Here is an 18,676-nt window from a genome sequence, read left to right on the forward strand (position 1 = left end):
TTGCTATTCAAGGGTGCTTTGCTTAGGGGGTTGATGTCCAAGGACAACCTAACCCTAATGAAGACATGGGGGAGGTCTTACCTTCAATCCAGACATCTCCAGACATCACTTGCCTTCTAGAAGTCCAACTACCAAGCAAGGCAAGCTCTTCACCAAAAGAATCCAGATCCATGGGTTCAGGGTATGGATCATGGACTTCTATCCGGACACTCCAAAAATTTACCCGGCTAGACCTTCGGGTTCTCGGACCTGCAATACGGATCCCGGGTTAGAAATATGGGGGTTGTTACATCCCTCCCCCCTTAAAAGAAATTTCGTCCCTAAAATTACAACGTACCTGAAGGTCCAAAAAGATGAGGATACTTGGACCGCATCTCAACTTCTTTTTCCCAAGATGCTTCCTCAATAGAATGATTCTTCCATCTGATCTTCACCAAAGGTATAGACTGGTTTCTCAACTGCTTATCCTTCTGATCCAAAATCTCAGCCGGTTCTTCATCATACGTCAAATCCGCACTCAAACCTTCCGGTTCATGCTGGAGCAACTGCTCTGCGCTTGCTAAGCACTGCCTTAGCATTGATACATGGAAGACATCATGCACACCAGCAAGAGATGGAGGTAGAGCTAACCGATAAGCTATTGGTCCAACATTTTCAATAATGTCAAAGGGACCAATATACCTAGGGCTGAGCTTTCCTTTGATATTGAAACGCATGACTCCCTTAATCGACAAAACTTTCAAAAACGCACGCTCACCAACTTGAAACTCAAGATCTGATCTTCTTTTATTCGCATATGACTTCTGTCGAGACTGAGCAGTTTTGATCCTTTCTCTAATCATATCCACCATGATACCGGTGTTTTCAATTAGATCAGGGCCAAGAACACGCCTTTCTCCAACTTCATCCCAATACAGAGGAGTTCTACAAGTCTTTACATACAAAGCTTTAAACGGGGCCATTCCAATAGTAGACTGATAACTGTTATTGTAAGCAAACTCCACCAAGGCTAGGTGGTCATCCCAGTTACCACTCATATCTATGACACACGCTCTAAGCATATCTTCCAAAATTTGTATGGTCCTTTCTGATTGTCCATCGGTCTGAGCATGATGAGCAATACTCAAATTCAGCTGAGTACCCAGAGCTTTCTGCAGACTATTCCAGAAACGTGAAGTAAACCTCGGGTCTCTATCTGACACAATGCTAACACGAACACCATGCAGTCTCAACACATTATCAACATAAAGTCGGGCCAACTTGTCCATAGTATAGGTGATCTTCATCAGAATGAAGTGTACCGATTTGGTTAGTCGGTCCACTACCACCCACACTGAGTCATTCCCTTTGCTAGTTCGGGTAGACCTATGAAAAAATCCATAGCAATGTCCTCCCACTTCCAACTAGGTATTGGAAGAGGATGCAGAAGGCCGACGAAGGCTGCCCGGACAACTTTCACAGTTTGACAAGTTCCACACTTAGCAATGAAGTCTTCCACATCATTCTTCATGCCGACCACCAAAAATACCCTTTCAAATCATCGTACATCTTCACACTTCCGGGATGAATAGTAAAGATGGACTGATGAGCATCAGTCAAGATTTCTTTTTTGAGGTCTTCTACAGCAGGAACACAAACTCTTTCTCTAAAAACAAGAGCACATGTGGCTGGGGTATAAGTCACCACTCTCTCACATCACCATTTGGCATGAGAACTGGCACATGCCAACCACCTAGAGTCATCGTATCCTATAGTACCAACCAACTCGGACTACGTTGACCCTTAACCCTATGATCATCCATATATAATGGACATGATGCTCTCCATGTTTTCTCACGGGTTGGTTACCGGTCTTGAGCGTCCATGAGCCCTTATCTACTATATGCAACCCTACCATCTCATGATAGCAGTGGGCCTACTTGATGCTCACAAGACCCAGCCACTAACATCACTTAACCGGTTTCAATACCCCTACCGGAAGGGTAGTAGTACTCAAAGGGATTCCTAGCCCAACACTTCTAGACACCTATCAATCATGCATTTAGGTTTAATGCCACCACATAAGGTTACTAGGGTAATGGGCGAACCCACAACCCTAGTAGAAAAATACAAGGTAAAGAGAATAATATCATTCAACCTTTTTCATCTCCTACTTTATCATACCACTTTCATAACAATAATAAATGATTCAAATGTAAAGAGCAATATCAAAACAAATAGTTTCATCTTCCTTTCGCGCAAAGTCACACACAAGCACATCATGAAAATATAGAAATTACGATAGTTTATATTAACAAAAGAAATTGAAATAGCAACAATTAATTAAGTATAACATGGTTAGTTGTTCCTCACCTTTTACTTTGATCCTTTCTCCACAGTCCCAAAATTCAGTCCCACAAGTTGGTGACTAAAAGATAAATAAACCTATTCATGCAAGAGGATTAATAATCATTAATTAGAGCCAATTTGTGTTTCAAAAGATATCTCAAAATCTTCCCACGAAAACACAATTCTTACCACTAGGTTAAAACTTAAAATGGGTAGTTCTCAACCTCACCAGTGAATGGTCTCTATTTCGTCACCAATTCAAAGTCGAATAGAACCAAACTTTGGGAAAGTCTAATTGGCAGTAAAAGGATCCTACGGGTACCTTCAATTTGATCTAATTCGATCTATATTAAAAAGGCCCAAATTGGCTCTCCCAAATCGCCCGCGGACGTCTCAGAGAGTCAAAAACGAAATCTCGCAAGGATTCGCACCATTATCTCTTATACTAGAAAGGAATAATAAAAACAAGAATTGAAGAGGATTCAAGATACCTAACACTCTTCCTTTTCAAGATCTAACAATTAGAGATAAGAGAAAATCCTACAAAATTGTGTTCAAAGAGGAGGGTTTAAGAATTCTAACCTTTCTTAACGTTCTCGCAAAGATCTGAGTTGCAGAGCACCTTCAATTAGATGGGATCTACTCTTCTCCTTGGTTTCTCCTCTTCCCAAAGCCTCCGCCTCATTCTAGCATCAAAAAATGCATTTAGAGATGAGTTAAAACCTAAAATAGGGTTTAAAAACCTAAAATCCCGATTATGCTCCGAAGCTAGAAAATGGATGGGGGGTTGGGGCTATTGACTGGTCCAACTGACCAGTCCTTGGTCGGACCACATACCGAACTCCGATTTTGGTGATTTTTGGTTTGATGGAAAGGTCTTTCAACGATCTTCGTTTGAATACCTTAATCTCGTCAATCGGACTCTCCATCGCCAATCTACGGACATTCTAAAATCACCCTTTTTACACCTTCGTGATTGATCTTCTCTCTTCTCTTAAACTCTAGGAGAGTTGTCATCACAAGGTCCATCCACCAACATTGGGTCCATTCCGAACCTTCAAGCTCGACTTTGAATGGCCCATAGTTGTCGCCGACTCGAGGCCTGGGTTCGTGGTCTTGAAATCACGGGTTAAATGGGTAGAAATCTGAGGGATTTCACAGCCTAGGTTGTAGTTGTGGAATGGGAAATGCCCTTTTGGTATTTCTGTCTTGGGACATCAATGAAAGTGGTATGAAACGCTTTCCTATGTTGCCCCTTGGCACTTTTCGCAATTACTGGATTTTTTTCATACCTAGGACATTGTCTAGATGAGTTTGGCTAGGAAACCTCGTCATATCTCACCCTATCGACAAGGGTATTGAGGTCGAGTGACCCGTGGCAGCAATGGGGATTATGGGCGCTCAAGACCGGTATCTGATCCATAAGAAAGCATAATCACATTGTGGGGGTCATTCATTGGTAGGGTCACCCATAATAAACCTTGGTTCATGGGCGCTTAAGACCGCTAGACAACCTATTAGAGGACATGAGAGCTACCCGTTTATTATATGTGGATGACCAATAAGGTTAAGAGTCCATAGTCCGAGTTGATTGGTGCCATAGGATACAATGACTCTAGGGAGGGAGATACTAGAACGGACTGCCTAAGCATGGAAGGGAGGTAAAGATACCGGAACGGACTGTCTAGGGCACGGAAGAGAAGTATCCGACTTTGAGATTGATATGACTCAGTAGATGACTTACATTGGGCTAGGTATAACCCTGCCACACGCCAATACTCATACCAATGGTGGAGTGAGAGAGTGGTGACCTAAACCCCAACCATGGAGTGTCTGAGATGGATGCCCTGACCCAATTACCGTAGAGAACCCAAAACACGTGCTTAAGAGCCATGAGAGAGAGTGACTGAGACTACCCAGAGGAGTATGGAGTTCTATCTTAATGCGTGTCTGCCACTAGAGACTAGCATATATAGAGTTAGAAGCATACTTGTAGTACAGTCTCATATCATATTGCATCATGGTTGTTCTGACCTGTTTGTAGTTGTTATTTATGATTGAACTACTTGTTGAGTTCTTTTGAGCTCACCCTTCGGGGACAATGTTTGTTAGACCTTGTTGTAGGTACTGATGACTTCAAGAGCAAGGACTACGAGGCCACAGCAAGTGACCCATATTGTGTACAAGGTGCTAGCTATTACGAACATCACAATGAAGATTTCCAGTGTGCCGATTGTGTATACCAAGATTAGCCCTATTCTGGAGTTGGAGTGTCCCGTGTTAGATACGGAAGTTTTTAAGTTTAAACATACTCATTTTGATATAGAGTTGTGTTACGATTAGACTTAGATTGATTCTTAGACTTCTTTATTTCTTTATTATTATTCGGTTGTAATACATTAGATTTTTTACCTAACTTTCCACTTGAATATAGAATTATTTCTACTATACTCTATACCTTGATTTATTGATTGGCATCATTTTCCCGCACTCTGATTATTCGTTGTGATCTATCTTAAGATCCATCCTTGATTGTTTCCTTAACTATGTTTATACAATGATTACTCATTGCTCTTGATTATACTATTGTGCTATATGGGAGTATGATCGCCTTGAACTGATCTTTGGGGTTGTGGATCATACATCTGGTATTGCAGTTAAGGTACCGGCAGGGGATATGTGACATCAAATGTTTGAGATCAACTGCATCATCTTGCTATTGATCTCTATTTTGGTGTTCAATCTGCTTGTGCTATTAGCGTAGGACGAGATCAATTTTGTTCATGCTGGCATAAACCAAAGAAGGACCAAGTAGCTGTAGACTTTAATGGTGAGTGCTCATTTCTTATATCCAACTCTTTTCTTCTCCAAATTGTTGGGAACTTATTCAACAGTTGCTTTCAACCAAAAAACATTGAAGTCCTTGATACACTGAGGTAGAGAGAACTTGCATTTCCTGATTGTCAGATCCATTTGGGTCAGTTATAGACCATGGCATGCCAGCGCATTCCATAGCCAAATTTTGTGCAAACATCTTTGGGCATGCCCTGTGGGACCTTAGCCATAATGGTCACCAGACATATGGCAAGGATTGAGGAAGAACAACAGAACTCTTCTTCTCCAACTCGTGGAGGTCCATTGAAGGTGTTGCCTTGTTTCTCAAGGATGGAATTCCATAATTCTAGCCTTGGAATAATTTATGCAATATCCAGAGGGATTTCTACATTAATTTGCATGAGAAAAGACAACAATCACTTTCCTTAATAAGGGAGCAATATATTGTCAAATATCTACCTAGTTATACTACCATATATATGTCAAATTTTTAGGCATTATTAATGTCAAGGTGGACCATACTATCACCTATTGAAGGCCATTAATTATGTGTGAAGGGTTTTTTTTTTTTGGGGGGGGGGGGGGGGGGGGAGGGGAGTAATAATTAAGTGTGAAGTTGGGCAACAAGCCAGCAACACCTTCCTTCCCAAATATATTTCTTGCTATCTTCTTAGGCAGTAACATTAATTGAAGCATGATTGGAGTGAATAATTGATAAGCATGCATTTACCATTATTTATTTGATTTAATTCCCCATACTTATTTAATTAAAGAGAGCTAATTGAGTATTTTTGTGTATTTTTCAGGAATAAGGTGATTTTGGTTATTAGAGATAATATGGAGTAAAGTTGGCAAATATTTTAGATATTAGTGGATTTTAAATCATGGCATTCAATCTTGCTGCCCAAGAAATCATGAAAAGTGAGATCTTAGCCAAATTGGAAACAGGTGGAGGTTTAAGGAACAAAGTTGGTAATAAATCTGAAAATCGGATAAATAGACATACCTTCAGTATTTTGGGTATATATCTCTCGTATGATCTTGGATTGCGGTGATTCGAGATTCTATGGAACTATATTGAAAATATCTACAACTTTCTAGTTTTGAGTTTTTCCAAAATCCAAACGAATAAAGGTCAAATCTAAGGGTAAAGAGAGGACATTTATTGTGTGCGGGAGACATAAAAGAGAAGCCAACCACAGAGAAGAGGAGGAAGACGGCGAACGCGGCTCCCATCTAGCTCTCTCATTGCTGAAGAAGAAGACCACATCTCTCTCTCTCTCTCTCCCTATGTTTCATCTTTATTTTTCTTATGAACTTTGTGATAATGAGTAGCTAGTTCCTTTTCTTTGGGATGTAGATGAACCATTCTTATTTCATTAATTTGATTGTTCTATATCTTCTAGTTGATTGTGTTTGAGTTTGGCCAAAGATGTTCTATAGCTCAGCAAACTAAGCGTGCCAAGCTTCCGCGAAGGACAATAGTCTTGTGAAGATAAGGCATATCTAGGAAGACCATCCCTAATTTGCTTTGAAGTGTAGAGTTATATCAGTTAGGGAAAAGCATTGGGAATTCGAAATCCCAAAGATCTTCACATATTCATACTTAACGTTTTTGCATTAATTAGTAAATTTAGTTTAAATTTATTTTTGTTGAATTCAATCTTAGTGACTTAGCCTTTTAGTTCCCCATAGTTCGACCCCGTACTTTCTACTTGCTAGATTAGTATAGGATTTTATTTTTGATTGGCTAGCGACACAATCAATAATGGAAGAATAATGGTTACCGTTGACTTCAATAAATGTTGCACTAATTGATTGTCTTCTTCTATCACATCCCTCCAATCAGTGCCCTATCTGGAATACCCGAAGGTGTGATCCATAGCCCCAAAGATTCTATCACATCCCTCCAATCAGTGCCCTATCTGGAATACCCAAAGGTGTGATCCATAGCCCCAAAGATTAAGTTTAGGTCAATCATATCCCACATAGCACAATAATATAATCAAGAGCAATAACAAATCATTGTATTAAAGTAAATTAAGAAACAACCAAGTAAGGATCTCAAAAGGATCACAAAAGAATATTAGGGTGCGAAATAAAAGATACCATCAAAGAGATAATTGTAGAGTATAGAGGAAAATAACTCTACAAACCAACACGGAAGGTATATCAAATCTAAGATAATACAACTGAATGAACTACGGAAAGTAAGGAAACAAAGAAGTCTAAGAGTCGAATCAAGTCTTCCATCGGTTCTTCTTCTTCTTCTTCGATCTTCGTCTTCTTCACCTTGGGTTTATGCACTTGCATCTTTGGATCTTCATCTAACTCTTGATCCCAACATCAAGCAAGACGGTGTCTACTACTATTAATAGGAGCCATCAAAGTGGTCCATAGTGTGTACAAGTCGTACCACTGGTCACTAGCTTTTCCCACTGTGTCCACAACTGTATTATATAAGGAAGGGTCCTCCATACTGGTGCACGGGATCTCTTCCAAACCTGCAAGGTCAACTAAAAACATATTCCTTGAAGGGTGAGCTCAAAAGAACTTAGCAAGCAGTTCAAACACAATTAACAATTACAAACAATCACAATCTCAAGATCAAGAACAAGGCATGAATGCAAATGATATGAAACAGTATGCAAATATGCTTCTAACTCTATATATGCTAGTCTCTATTGGCAAACATGCTTAAAGATAGAACACCATACTCCTCTGGGTAGGTCTCAAATCACTCTCCCTTAACCATCTCGGTATCTTGGGTTCACTGTTGGTAATTGGGTCCTACATCCCTCTCGGACATTCCATGGTGTGGGTTTAGGTCAACACTATCGCTCACCACCATTGGTTTGAGTATTGGTGCATATCAGGGTTAATCTTAGCCCAATGCAAGTCATCTACTGAGTTATATCAACTTAGGTTCAAATACTTCCATTCTTCGCCTCTCGCGATCCTTTCCAGTATCCTTCCCCCAGAGTCATCGTATCCTATGGCTCCGACCAACTCGGACTATAGACTCTTAACCCTATTGGTCATCCACAAATAATAAACAGGAAGCTCTCATGTCCTCTCATAGGTTGATTGCCGATCTTGACCCTTATGAGCCCAAGTCTAATAAATGCGACCCTACCAATGAATGGCCCCTCAAGTGACTTGTGTCCTCTCACGGGTTGGTTACCGATCTTAGCGCCCACAAATCCCTGTTGCTGCCACGAGTCACTCAGTCTCAATTCCCCTACGATAGGGTATGATATAATAGAGTTTTCCTAGCCAAACATTGCTAGACACGCCCTAGGTATGTCAACCAGTAATCAAGGAAAGCGTCAAGGGGCACCATAGGAATGCGTCCCATACCACCTCCACTGGTATCCAATGACAGAAATGCCAAAATGGCATTCCCCATTCCCCAATCACAACCTAGGCAATCACATCATGATTCCATACATATATCAAAGCAAGATCCATTCACAATCCAATCATTCCCATTCATATAAATATGTAACTCACATCATGAATAGCATACTGTAATTACAAAATTAAAACAATATATAAAAGAATCTAAAACAGTAGCTATCATATGCAAACCAAATCAAACAACATATAGAATGCAATATGTCAATTGTGAGTGAACGTACTCGCCTTGTATTTGTCTTTGTAAACTTCGAGAAAGAGATCAATGGGCAAGTCCAAAATCATCAAAATAACCCTAAACAAACATGTATTGAACATAAGGAACAAATCCTAACGATCGGAGATGAAAATGAACCAAAATAGAGCAAATTTTTGTCACTGACTCTGTTGGTCGCTCAAGGGTTGGTCTCTCTAAGAGACCAACACGACGCTGCTGTACTGACAGAAAACACTAAATTGGTCATAACTTCTTCGTTTGAAGTCCGATTACTCCAAATTTTGAAGGGGAGTTCCACAAAAACATACTAAGACTATATATGATGATTCAAGCATCAAACATGGTCAATGGGATAGAATTTTAATCGAATCATAAAATAGGGTTTTTATCGAAATCAATCTGTTTATCTCACTGAAAGACTAGAGAGAAAGGGGTTTCACTCTAGGAAAGAAAGAGCAGTAGTTCAAAATCAAGAATTGGCATTGGGAAGGGTCTAACATGAAATAGTAATCAAGGTCTTCGAATGGATACCCATTATTGAAGGTTACCCTAGAATTTCCCCTTAAAATCAATCCATAGCAGATTCACAAAGTGATAGAGGGAAAAAGGATTCACCTTAAAATTATGGGGATAGAAAGGAAGGTCAAGGTAATGGTATGAGACCTTCCTCATAATCACAGAGGTAGATAGAAAACAATAAAAGAGTAAATCTAGAGAGAAACAGATTGATTACTAACCTTGTAGAAGAGGATTCGATGGGAGAAACTCCTATGGATGCTTGGGGATCTTCCTTGGCTTCAAAGATGAGGTTCTAAGGTTCTTTCCATATTCTCCAGAGGCTTTATAACATTGTGGGACGAATTAGAATGAAAAACACTTAAATAGGGCTTCAAAAACCTAATTTCCAAGGAATTGACCAAACTGCCCCTGTCACCTTTGGTCGGTCAGGGTTAGTTGCTTGGAGCGACCAAGCTGTAAGATCAAAAATAGGTGTTTTGATCTCTAGAAGTCACAAAATCCACTGGGTCCTTTTCCAACATAACAAAGGGTCTTACCTAGCATTGTAGGTCCTTCCAAAGGTGTCTATCTTGGTCCGCTTTTCAAGTCAAACTTCATTCTAATCACATCAACAACCAAACTTACTCGGGGTTTCCATACTAAGATCTTCATCATCAACCTCCAAGGTTTCTAGGTCAGACCTAATGGGTTCAAATTGGAGTGGCCCACAGTTGTCTTCTACCTTGACTTCGGGTCTTCGGATCTACACTATGGATTTCCAAATTAGGGTTAGGTGGGATTTCACAATAACATTTGAGGGTCCCTAACACACCAAATCCTTTCTACCTTTTATGCATAGAAGATCAATTAAATGCATTGCATGAAACACAAAATCTCTAAACAATGTCGAATAAACTGTCGGACTTGTTATTCATTAGAATGCATTGCATGAAACACAAAATCTCTAAACAATGTCGAATAATTGTTGGACTTGTTATTCATTAGATGCAATTTATCATTCTTCAACCCTTGGTCTATGATGCATTCTCCATTGTTACATGTATAAAAACATACCACCAAATTCATGAATGTTCATCAAGCATTCAGACATTAAGAACAAAATTGAAGAAAGCGAAGAATAGAGGATAGTATTGCATGAAACAGAGAAATCAATAAATTAGTTCATGTAAGGATCTAACTACACTCTAGCAATAAAATTTTAGAACGTCATGAGATAAGAAGAAGAAAAGGAAGTTAAGGGAGATATCACCCTAGAGGAAGAAAAACTCTAGCCTGGGCAACAGCTCACTTGATACTCCTCTAATGCTTCTCTGAATATCTCCAGCAGCATCTCCTACATGAAATTCATCTCCACCCACTCTAAAAAAGTCCCCTATGGCTGGAGTATGCTTCTCTTTTATAGGGTGATTTCCTAGATGCTTGGTGGTTGGTCACTTAAAGCAACCAAGCATGACAGTAAGGTCAAAAATTAGATTTTTGGTCTCCGAAAGCCACAAGTTCCACTGGATCCTTTTCCAGTTTAACAAAGGGTCTTACTGACTTTATAGGACCTTCCAAAGGTGTCATCACTATACTCTTAGTCCATCTCCCAAGTCAAACTTCATTCAAGACACCTCTTCCTCCAAACTCACTCAAGGTTTCCAGATCTACACTAAGGATATCCAGGTTAGGGTTAGGTGGGATTTCACAGGACATCATAATAGAGTGATGGTGATGGAGGCTCTGGTCATCTATAGCATCTACCTGAGACATCGCATTGACTTAGCTTACGTCATTCAGCACGTCATGATCGACCGAGTTGAGCATCCTAGGGTCAGGAACTTAGCTTTCGGCTGACTTTTGACACTCATCTTTAGGCATTTGGACGTGAACCAAGAGGATATAGAGAGGCTTACTGAGGACTTAGGAGAGGTCATCGAATCCAAGATGATTAGGATGATGCAACTTCACAATGATGAGAGATCTGAGGGTGAGGATGACGATGATGATGAGGACGTTGATGTGGATGATGATGAGGATCAAGATAGTGGTGATGATGGTGGCCATTAGAGAGGTGAGGATGATCAAGGACATGACGATATTCCTGTGGCACGATATTTTGAGGTTGGAGGTCCTTTGCATTCAACTTCTGAGGCACCAAGTGTGGCTTCTCAATTGTTAGCGATGGCTTCCACACTCAAGAGGATGGAGGCTCAACATGAGAGGATGGAGACTCACATACTTTCCATTGAGGGGAGGCTCACACGACTGGAGGAGGAGTCTCGAGCTATTAGAGATCAGCTCGGTTCACAGAGACGATCTCCTAGATAGATTTTTCTAGGATTTTCTTTTATGCTTACACTAATGTACTTATCTTGTAAAATTTCCCTAAAATTTTAATTAAATTTAGTTTGTTCACTTTCTTATTGTGTATTATGCATTTCCTTTATTGTATTAAAATGTATATATGTTTAACCATGGTTATTGTGCATTATTCAAACTTAGTATATTATGCTTCATTAATACAAGTTTCTAGTCTGAGGTTCTCTATTATTCACTTCTAAGAAGATTGAGTCACTTTTGGATCTATGACTCAAGGATGTTCTATTATTGTGTTCTATGGTTAGGATTGTACAAGAACTTTAGGCTTTGATACCACTCTGTCACATCCACCCAGCTGGTACCCTAACTGCAATACTTGAGTGTGTGTTCCACAGCCCCAGAGACTAATTCATGACAATCATCCTCCCACATTCACAATAATATAATCAAGAATAAGACTAAATCAATGTATGAATATTATTAATGAAGTAATCAAATAAAGGTTCTCAAAAGGATTTCAAATCTAGAATCAGAGTGTGGAAAATATGATACAATAGGAATAATCAAAATATAGAGTATAGTGGAAAATCACTCTATAATTACAGCGGAAAAGTATATCGAAACTCAAATGAAATTACAGCTGGATAAAAGAATACTATGAAATATTCTAAGACTAAAAAAATACGTCTCTGTGTCGAGCAAAGTATGTTGAAACTCAACAACTTTCGTAGTCAATACGAGGATAACTAACTCCACAATGGGACTAATCCTGGTACGAACAATCGCCGCATTGGTAGTCTTCACCGTGATGTTCGTAACAACCAACACCTTGAAAACCATACAAGTCATCCGTCGCGGTCTCGTAGTCCTAGTTCTCGAAGTCATCATTACTTGCAGTAAGATCTAACAAACGTTGTCCCCAAAGGGGTGAGTTCAAAAGAACTCAGCAAGTAGTTCATTCACAAATAACACTTACAAAAGATCCAGAACAGTAATTATGCAATAGGATATGAGACAGTAATGCTATATATGCTATTCTCTAGTGGCAGACATGCTTTAAAATAGAACACATACTCCTCTGGGTAGTCTAGTCACTCTTCCCTCAACCATCTCGGTATCTTGGGTTCTCCGCCGTAATTAAGGTCAAAGCCTCCCTCTTGGACATTCCATGGCTGGGATTTAGGTCAACACTATCACTCACCACCATTGGTATGAGTATTGGTGCATGTCAAGGTTGAACTTAGCCCAATGCAAGTCATCTACTAAGTCATATCAACTTAGGGTTGGATACTTCCCTTCCGTGCACTAGACAGTCCGTTCCAGTATCATAACCTCCCCTTCGTGCCTAGGCAGTCCATTCCAGTACCTTTCCCCCTAGAGTCATCGTATCCTATGGCTCCGACCAACTCGGACTATGGACTCTTAACCCTATTGGTCATCCACAAATAATAAACGGGATGCCCTCATGTCCTCTCACTAGTTGGTTACCGATCTTGAGTGCTCATGAGCCCAAGTCTATTAAGTGCGACCCTACCAATGAATGGCCCCTCACAATGTGATTTGTGTCCTCTCACGGGTTGGCTACTAGTCTTGAGCGCCCACAAACCCCCATTGCTGCCACGGGTCACTCAGTCTCAATTCCCCTATGATAGGGTCAGATATGAGAGGGTTTTCCTAGCCAAACTCTGGTAGACATACCTTAGGTATGTCAACCAGTAACCAGGGAAAGTGCCAAGGGGCACCATAGGAAAGCGTCCCATACCACCTCCATTAGTGTCCAAAGGCAGAAATGCCAAAAGGGCATTCCCCAGTCACAACTTAGGCAAATCACATCTCAGTCCAACCATTCATATTCATAGCGGATAAGCAATTTACATAAGTAATATCCAATCATTCATATTCATAATGGATAAGCAATTCATGTAAGTAATATCCAGCTATAACTATAGTAGTGTGTCAATTATAAACAAGTCCTAAAAGCAGCAGTACAATCATGCATATTAATTACAATATAAGTAAGAATGTAAAGTAGGTTATTTGCAAGCGAACGTCCGTATCTTAACTTGATTCAAAAACTCTGGAGAAAAGATCAAAGGGTAGGTCCAAAGTTATCAAAGAAACCCTAGACAAACATAAGTTAAGCATTAGGAACAAACCCCCGAGGATTGGAGATGAAAACTGACCAAAACAATGGAAGTTTGTATCACTGTCATGCTTGGTCGCTTATGGTTGGTCATTTAAAGCGACCAAGGCTCTGCTATACGGACAAAAACCCTAATTTTTGTCGAAAGCTCATCGTCCAGGATTCGAAACACTGAAATTAAAAGGGAAGATCAATAACAGTAAAATAAGACTATCTAGTATGGTCTAAGCATCTTATATGGTCAATAGAAAAGAAATTTGATCAAATCATAAAATAGGCATTTACCGAAATCAGTCTACAGATTTTATGGAGAGACTAGAGTGAAAGGAAATTTACTCTAAGAAAGAGGGAACAGTAGATCATGGTCAAAAACTATCCTAGGAATAGATCCAACATGAAGTAGAAATAAAAAATCTTTGAATGAATATACATTCGTGAAGGTTACACTAGACTTCCCTTCGAAATCTTCATGTGTAGTTCACGGAAAGAATAGAGTGAATGAGGATTCACTCTAAGACTATAGGGATTGAAGGAAAAAGGTCGTAGCAGTGGCATGAGACCTTCCTCATAATCACAAAGATGGGTAGAAACAAAGGAGAGGGTAGATTAGAGAGAGTGAGAGCGATCTCTAACCTTGAAGAAGAAGATTTGACGGAAGGAACTTTAACGAATGCTTGAGGATCTTCCTTGTCTTCGATGAGAGTGCTAAGAGGAGCTTCCCACGTTCTTTGATTGAAAGCTTTAGAACATTATAAGACGAATTAGATTGAAATTGGAATATATAGAACTTTAAAAACCTAAATTCCAAAGAGTGACCAAATTGTCCCTGGGAGGTTTGGTCGCTTGGTTGTTGGTCGCTTTATGTGATCAAGGCTAAGCGACCAAGCAAGACAGTAAGGTCAAAAATCAGATTTTTGGTCTCCAAAAGCCACAAGCTCCACTTGGTCCTTTTCCAACTTATCAAAGGGTCTTACCTTAACTTGTAGGACTTTTCTTAAGATGTCAAATGTGAGTTCAAGTCTGTCATACAAGCTCAACACCGACAAGCTGCAAACTTCTTCTCAGAGTCAGTCAAGGTTTCCAAAAGAAGAAACTCCATCATCAATCTCCCTTGTCTTTGGGTCAAACTCAATGGGTTCAACCGAGATGGCCCACAATTTTCTTCTACCTTCACTTCGGGTCTTCGGACCTCAAACTATATTTTCGGGTCAGGGTTTGAGCTGGATTTCACATAGATTTTCGGGTCAGGTTTTGTTGTACAACACTCGACTGCATTTGTTCCAAGGAAAATTGCAAACTAGATGGGAAGATCCATTTATTATTCACCGTGTTTTTAACCATGGTGCTGTAGAAATTATTGATCCTCATTCTAACCAAATTTTCAAAGTGAATGATCAATGTTTAAAGCCTTTCCTTGAAATGCCAAGTGTTGATAGTGTAGAGGTCATTGATCTCTATGAGCATTTTTACACTGATGATTGAGAAACTCTAAGGTATATGCCTTCTTTTGCCTTGACCTTGTTCTTCTTTTCATGCATGCATTGAGGACATTGCATTTCGTAAGTGGGGGGGGGGGGAGGAATAACTTCTTTGTAGATTTTAACTTTGGCTTTTTGTTAGTATACATACGCTTTCAATTGCTATGATGTCTGAAATGAGAGTGATTTTGGTACCCATCGTGAACACATAAAAATCCTATTGAGAGGAATGTAACTTGTATGTATATTGAGATGCGACTTTCCTTAGAAAAATAAAAGGCCCTTAACTTAAGGCGTTGGACCATCTATGGGTTTGTAGGTCCTTGTTCCTTTGGCTAAGAGTCGAGATCAATTTTTTGTATGGCATGACAAAAGTTCAAAAAGAAGAAGAAAAAAAAAAGTAGAAAGTAAAAGTTGAATTCCTTGGAACTAGACAAGGCACTCCACTCAGGATTTGAGGTGGTTTGATCTGAACTCTTAGGAATGAGATTATTAAAAAGAACTCTCGCCATTCTGTCTATGTGGGCATATGCAAAGCAAAGCTATAAAGTAGCTTGAGTTTCTGGTGTTTGCTCCATCATGTCATTCAAGTCAACCATAGTGGAGTAAAGTAGAGTTCACAACTCAAATGAAAAAAGAAAAATAAATGCAAGTGTCATCAATGCCTTGGTAGAAATGTTTGGTCAAAAATACTTCAAAACCTTAGTCCTTGGTCCCCTTACTCCATGAGTGGTTTTGCTTAAAGGAGAGGTGTACTTGAAAGATATAATGTGAGTCTTTGATTGAGATATATGCTTAGTCTCAATAATCAATATGGGGTAATAAATTTCAAGAGTGGGGGATCTCAAATCAATTATGAGGAAAATTGTCATAGCTATTGATCATGTATGAGTACTTTACCAATGGTTAGAGTTGGAATTTGCACTGTTTTATTTTGAACTAAATTTGAATTTTGGATGTATATTCTCTGCAAACATTCACAAGACAAAACTCATCCTCTAGGGTAACTTAGTGGTTTAAAGGCTTATTGCATATGCTAAGTGTAACCATGATTCCTATGACAGTGAGTTAGGATTTTTTTTTTTTTTTTTTTTTTTTTTTTTTTTTTGCATTAGTTTCTTACCTGCATTTGTATATGTTAGCATAGTCTGAGTGTGGGGGAATCTGATGAGCATATTTATGTGTGAAATCTTAGGACATAAAGCATACATTTTACACACTTAGAGTAGAGCTACATTGGGTTTTATGTTGTTTTTGCATATTTTAGAATTTTTCAGGATTTGAGCAAATATTTGGAGTTTTGGGTATAAAACGTGCAATTTTACATGTCAAGAGGTCCGTTTAAATCCTGAAGTGTGAAAAAGACCTGATTTGGAGCATGATGGGCTAAAGATGCAATTATGGGCCAACTCCAAAATATCTTAGAAATAAAGAAGCCAATTTTGATCTACGGCTGAGATGAGTTAAGATTTTTATTTATTTTATTTTAATTGCAAAATGTATGGGGCCCACAAGTAGTCAAAGATTAAGGTTTTCTATTTTTTATATAGATTTTCTAAAAAAATTTATTTCTTTTCCTTAATTAATTTTTTCTCTCTCCCCAGTTTCTATTTTGTTTACTTTATTATTTCCTTAATAACCTATTTTCTTTTGCTAAAAAAGTATATGTATTTAATTTTCTCTCTCATTCCCACTTTCTTTTCCACTTTATTCTACATTTTTTTTTGGTACTAGTGCTTTTTTTAATACCGGAAATGAAATGTCCTTCGCAAAGGTCAAACCACGACCTCTCCATTGAGAAGTATAGATCTTCCACTCAACCAACCCTCCATTGGCTTTATTCTCCATGTTTTCTCTACCATATTTTTTTTTCTCCACTTATTCTCTCACTCATTCTCTCTCTCTGTCTATCTCTCTATTCCTTAGAGTTTCCAACGAATAGGTTTTCTTTATTATTATTTTCTTCCCTTTTTCCTATTTTACTTATTATTACTACTAATATTATATTTCCTATTTTATTTCTTTATTTGTAAATCATTCACTATCTCCTATAAATATATCCTCCCATTTTAGACATAGTTTTGAACACTTCATTTCTTTTTAGTTTTTTTTAGCAGTCAACACTTTCTTTCTCTTTAGTTTTTTCTTAGCCATCAACACTTTCTTTCTCTTTAGTTATTTTAGGCCGTCTATACTTTCTTTCTCTTTAGCTTGTTTAAGTTATCTCTAATTTTTTGATTGCTTGGTGGAATTCTAGTTTCTAGATTGAATGTTTAGATTAAATTTTTCTATGCAATGCAAAGAATATTGAAGTTGTTTAGTTTTTTTTATGAAAGTGCATTTCCTTTATTTTGATCAATGCATATTCAATTTCAATTTCGAGTTCAAGCTTCAAATTTCAAGTGGATTCGTTTTTCTCTGGGTCTAGCAATTGCAGATATGATTGTTAGGGTTGGTTGAAATTCAAATCGATTGTTCAAGGATTATTTTGTCATTCAATATTCAAAGATACAAGAAGCCTTCGTCAGTAATTTCTCTCCCTTCTCCCTTCCCGTTTCTATTTACATTTTCATATTCTTAACTTATGATCTATTTTTCAGCATTTATTTATTGTTCTACTTTCCCTATGGTCCTTGATCAAAGATACTACAGTTGTGCCTCTTTTTGGTTAAAATTGCTCTTTTCCTGTTAATACTTTGTTATTTACTTTCTGTAATTTTTTCTCTTTAATATCTGTTTTCCCTTGATCCCGAGTTAACACCCGGATTACTTTCTTTTTATTTATTTGTTGTTCATATTTATTTATTTCTATATTTTATTTATGCACGTTTTTAATTAATTTATTAAATGATGGAATAGTTTTGTTTTAATTTTAGTTTCAATTTAGACATCAGATGTATGTATTAGACTGTTCATTTAATTTAATTAATTAGTTAAAATTTTTAAATCATTGCATAGTTACTTACGCGATACTGTGCCACTTGAATGTATCTGTTGATGGGTTCATCATCAGATTCCTATTTGTCTTCTCTTGCTTAGCCATTCTAGGTTTTCGAAACAGATTGAACTACCTCAAAGTCGCTCAGATCACACGTACATAGCATAATTCACATGCACACGGCGGAGTTCACCTTTATTTTTGGGGTGAAGGACGGAGTTCACACACTATTTCACATCCATGGAAAAAAAAATTGGCGATATATCCCTGACACGAGTCGATGTATCGCCCTGTCGGAAGGATCTGACACGACATAGAACATTGATAAGATATTTAAAAAAATCGACGATTTATATCGCGATATATTTCAAAAAAATCGATATATCGCGATACATTTCCAAAAAACTGAGATATATCGCAATAAATTCCGAAAATATAGAAAGTTTAAAATTTTAAATTTTGAAAATTTGAAAATGTCCAAAATATCGGAGAGAGAGAGG

This window comes from Hakea prostrata, unplaced genomic scaffold (genome assembly GCF_041222555.1).
Source record: "Hakea prostrata isolate BN-2017 unplaced genomic scaffold, UWA_Hpros_2 contig_12, whole genome shotgun sequence".
In the NCBI taxonomy this organism is placed as follows: Eukaryota; Viridiplantae; Streptophyta; class Magnoliopsida; order Proteales; family Proteaceae; genus Hakea; species Hakea prostrata.